A 5,774-nucleotide genomic window follows, 5' to 3' on the forward strand; every position below is an offset into this window, starting at 1 on the left:
AATGCGTGCGGCCTCAGGATTGGTTTGCAGCGATCGACCTGAAGGACGCCTACTTCCATGTCTCCATTCTTCCTCAACACAGACAGACCGTCCCTATGGTTTGCTTTCGAGGGGCAGGCATACCAGTACGCAGTTCTCCTTTTCGGGCTAGCCCTGTCTCCTTGCGTCTTCACGAAAGTCATCGAGGCAGCCTTTGTTCCTCTACGGGAACACGGGGTTCGCATCCTGAACTATCTTGACGACTGGCTGATCCTAGCTCGCCCTCGAGAACAGGTTTGCGAACACAGGGACCTATTGCTCCGGCACCTAGCTCGTCTGGGCCTTCGGGTCAACTGGGAAAAGAGCAAACTCTGCCCCGTGCAGAGGATCTCTTTTCTCGGTATGAAAATCGATTCGGTCGCCATGTGTGCGCAGCAACGCTGCTCGGATTGCTTCATATGAGACCGCTTCAGCTTTGGCTTCACGATCGAGTCCCGAGGTGGGCATGGCAACACGGCACGCTCCGAGTCCCAGTGACTCCGACCTGCCATCAGACCTTCACCCCGTGGACGAACCTCAGCTTTCTACGGGCCGGAGTGCCCTTAGAACGAGTTTGCAGGCATGGTGTTGTATCAACAGATGCCTCCACCACGGGCTGGGGTGCCATGTGCAATGGACATTCTGACGCAGGCTCCTGGACAGGACCCCAGCGCCTTTGGCATGTCAATTGCCTCGAGTTGCTGGCTGTACGTCTCGCCCTGCAACGCTTCCATGCGTTGCTCAGGGGTCAGCATGTACTAGTCCGATCAGACAATACCGTGACAGTAGCGTACATCAACCGACAAGGTGGTCTGCGCTCCCGCCGTATGTTGCAACCCGCCCGCCACCTCCTCATATGGAGTCAGAAGCATCTGAGGTCGCTTCGAGCCATTTATATCCCGGGAGACCTGAACCGTGCGGGCGACGAGCTGTCTCGACTTCGGCCTCTCCCTGGAGAATGGAGACTCCATCCCCAGACGGTTCAGCTGATTTGGGATCAGTTCGGGGATGCACAGGTAGATCTGTTTGCCTCCCATGACTCCTCCCATTGCGACCTGTTTTATTCCCTGACTGAGGGCACGCTCGGCACGGATGCACTGGCGCACAGCTGGCCACGGGGCCTCCGCAAGTATGCGTTTCCCCCAGTGAGCCTTCTTGCGCAGACCTTGCGCAAGATCAGTGAGGACGAGGAGCAGGTCATTTTGGTTGCCCCGTATTGGCACAACCGGACCTGGTTCCCCGCACTAGTACTCATCGCGACAGCACCTCCCTGGCTTTCTCAGGGACGGGGCACCCTACCGACGAGGCAGGTTTGAGTACCCTACCACCAGCGGTGGTGGCTACCATCACTTCCGCTAGAGAATCGCCCACAAAACATGCCTATGCATTGAAGTGGAACCTCTTCGTCAACTGGTGTTCTTCCCGACGTGAAGAACCCACGAAATGCCCGATCAGTGTCGTGCTTTCCTTCCTGCAGCAAGGGTTGGACCGAAGGTTGTCTCCCTCCACCCTGAAAGTGTATGTTGCCGCTATCGCAGCACATCACGATGCAGCTGAAGGTAAGTCTCTGGGAAAGCACGACCTGATCATCAGGTTCCTGAGAGGAGCGAGGAGACTGAATCCTCCTCGCCCTCCTCTCGTTCCCTCTTGGGACCTCTCAGTGATACTAACTGCCCTGCAGAGTGCTTCCTTTGAGCCTCTGCAATCAGTGGAGCTTAAGTTCCTGTCAATTAAGACAGCGCTCCTGGTTGCATTGGCCTCCATCAAGAGGGTAGGGGACCTGCAGGCATTTTCGGTTGACGAACCATGCCTGGAATTTGGGCCGGCTAAATCTCACGTGATCCTGAGACCCCGGCCTGGATATGTGCCCAAGGTTCCCACCACTCCCTTTCGTGAACCTGCAAGCACTGCCCTCGGAGGAGGCAGACCCAGCCTTGGCCTCTGTGCTTACGTAGACAGAACACAGTGTTTCAGGACCTCAGACCAGCTCTTTGTCTGTTATGGTGGGAAGCTGAAGGGAAAGGCTCTCTCCAAGCAAAGGTTGTCTCACTGGATAGTGGTCGCCATTGCTTTGGCATACTAGCAGCAAAGTCGACCTTGCCCCCTTGGTGTGACGGCCCATTCCACCCAGAGTGTGGCTTCCTTTTGGGCTCTAGCGCATGGTGCCTCGCTAACAGACACCTGCAGAGCTGCAGGCTGGGCGACACCTAACACATTCGCGAGATTCTACAATCTCCCGAGTGGAGCCAGTTTCTTCTCATGTACTCGCTTCAACCAGCCGGTACTAGATTCTGCTCAGGTGTCTTCGCTTGCTCGCCATTCCTCTCCACGGATGGGATACGTGCGATATTCTCCTCAGGTGAGCCTAATAAGCCCTGAGTTCCTCCAGCACTGTTAACGTCAAGGCCAGAGTTATGCCACCGGCAGCTTTCGCACTTGGCTAGGTACCTCCATGTGCATGGCTCCCCCTCTGGGCGACCCACACATGTGTATTTCCACTGTAAGCCACTCTGAGCATGTGTCTTCCCTCAGCAAGCCACCTTGCCACCCCTGGGGTTGAAATATTCCACCTGCGGTTGGACACCCTAGCGATACTCCATATGCAGCCCTTCGGGGTCATATGTGTATTCCAAGTCCCCCCCTTCGGGTTGGGCATGATTGCATATTTCAACTGAGATATGCTTCCCAGTGTACCTTGGTATTACTGTGTTAAGTAGGAGTTCTTCCGCTGTACCGCTGGAACGCCTGAGTTCAGTCTCGGCTCCTCAGCGAAGACATATCTGCATGTTGCAGGCGTACTTCCTTATATACCCACATGGTGGGGCGGAATTACGCTAGGCAAATTCCGCAGACTCATGGCATTTCATTGCCATTGGCTCGTTTTATATACTCGAAGATGACAGGCTTTCTAAGCGAAACCCCATTCGTCGTCACTGACGTAACGTCGCCGTTCCCTACTCAGGGAATGAGGGTTAAATACGTAACCGAGATGTTCTCAGTGCACTTTTGTTAAAAGAAAGTACTGTATAACTGCAGATTTGTACACTATAATTTTTTAAAAGCCAATATGTATTGGTATACTGTTATTACAAAAAGGTTTGCAGTGTATGTTCTCGCTAAATTGCTCTCAAATGTAAAATTGTTGTATCATAATAGTAGAATAAGTAACGCTTAGTTCTAAAATACCGACAGTATACATAATTTGTTAATTCTTCTGGTTATTACCCCTTTATTCCTAAAACTTTACATGTTGTATGTACACTCAAATTATAGAAAGTTACACTGTAAATTAGTTTTAAATACGCAGTACTTTGCGGGCTGTAATCTAAAGTGTTACCAAGCAAACTCCAGCAGCTCGAGCTCTTCCTAGAACCAGGAAGTGTGATCATATTAGCCCGGCTCTGTCAACACTGCGTTTGCTCTCTATCAAACATTGCATACATTTAAAAATCCAGATGAATACTATAAATTACTATTACTAAGGTCAGAGTTTAGAGTGACTGAAATAATATCATAAAGCAACAAAAAGAAAAAAATTAGGCTAGTTTAATTAAATTTTGTCATTAAAAACAGGTGAAACCAATAGGCTATTTAAGGCTATTTAATGTGTGATTCTGACTGGGTGAGTTTATTTAAAGCAACATTTATTTTAGAATGTTTCTCCATTATTGTTTCCATGGTGAACCGTCATGCCTGTGACATCACTGAACATTCCAAATCCCATAATGTGGAACCGTATCACTCAAAAGGTTTACTCACAGTTGAGAATGGTGACATATAGATCAAATCTCTTAATCTCACTGTTGATCTGTAGTTCATAATATCCATCATGCCTGAACTGATAATTAACTCACCAATGACATGGAGATAAAATCTCTTGATCGCACTGTTGATCTGTAGTTTATAATATCCAGTATGATCAGCTCTGGTGTCTGTGATGGCCAGAGATCCAGTTTGATTGTCCAGCTTCAGTCTGTCTCTGAATCTCCCATCAAGAACATCATCATATACAGTGATTCTGTCGGCCGTTACATTGATTTCAGCTATTAAAGTGTTTTCATCTCCAAACCTCCACTGAATCACATCATCATCCTTCATTTCAGTAAGATCAGAGTTTAGAGTGACTGAATATCCCTCAATCACAAACACATCTTCACCAAACACACCTGAAGAACAGAGTTTTTCACAGATTAAAGCTTTAAAATCACTTGATGTTGGTTTAGTGTAGCTTCAGCCAAAATACCTTTAATCATTTAAATGTGAAATTAATAATATACTGCAGAAGTTCAAAGACAAAAGATGATGAATGAAAATGAGAAATAGCTGAACAGTTTTATATAATCAATAACTGCATTAAAAACAGAACAGTGACTTCAATCTCAAATAAGTGTTTTCTCTCAGGAAAATCACACATTATTTTTTTCTATACGAGAATAACAGTGAATGTTAATCCTTTCTGACTAATTTAACCAGTAATTTATCACATCAGAACAGAAACAACTGAAACCAGAAAAACACATTTAAAACTCACCATCCAGACGCCACAAACACAAACAGAGCAAAACTAATTTGAGAAACATTTTCTTCATCGGTTCACTGAAAAGCCCACGATAGTAACTCTTAATGTCTGAAACACTCAGATTGATCTGAAAGACTGAACTGAGATATTTATCTGGTTGTGTGTGAATCCTCCCCCAACCTCAGTTAGTTTCCACTCACACATCCGTCTCCTTTAACATCACGGAAATCAACAAGCTTTTGCTGATCTTACATTTTCAAATGAATTCTGGCCCTGAATGAAAACTAATAGCAGAAGAGTGAAATATTGGATTAGATATCTGTATCTACTGGTGTGTTATTTAGTGCTGTGAGCTGTCAATCATATTTGACCTCTGACCTGTGACTCTTATTTGACTGTTGATAGATTCACTTTATTTCAGTGTAAAGATGTTTTGTGTGGAGTGGAAGATTGTGAGCTTCTAATAAGAAAATGAAGAAACGCTTCAGCCACAAATTACTGACACACACAGAGACGACAAACATCCAGCAGAAGCTGCTTATCCACCGACAGATCAAACCAGACACACAGATGTTTGTACAGATAAAATAAAGAGAAAAAACATTCTTATGAATAAACAATAAGGGGGAAACGTTCTAAAATAAATGTTGCCTTGAAAAAACTCACCCAGTCAGAATCACACGTTTTTATTTTCGTTGCTATATGATATTGTTTATTTCAATCATTCTAAACTCTGATCTTAGTAATAGTAGTTAATAGGGGTGTAACGATTCGTTTTAACAATGATTCGATTCGAATTGCGATTCGTGGTTGTCGATACGATTCAAGGACGATATTGGTTCATTTAGAACGATACGATCCGAAACGATTCAGTGACCTGAAATCGATTCAGTGACTTTTTAGCCAAAAATTCTTGTAAGGGAATCAGGTATCAATTAATTATGGATATAAACAAACAAGTAAACAACAATTAATGTCAAATGCATTCACATTTTATTTTAATAAAGTAGGACTGAACGATTATGACAAAAATTATAATTGTTGATTATTCCCTTGAAATTGTAATTGCGATTATTAAAGGTCCCGTTGTATGCCCCTTTTCACAAGATGTAAAATAAGTCTCTGATGTCTCCAGAGTGTGTATGTGAAGTTTGAGCTCAAAATACCCAACAGATCATTTTTTACAGCATGTTTAAATTGACATTTTTTGGGGCTCAGAAAAACGAGCTGTTTCAGT

Source organism: Leuciscus leuciscus, assembly GCF_965113295.1.
Source record: "Leuciscus leuciscus genome assembly, chromosome: 15".
Lineage (NCBI taxonomy): Eukaryota > Metazoa > Chordata > Actinopteri > Cypriniformes > Leuciscidae > Leuciscus > Leuciscus leuciscus.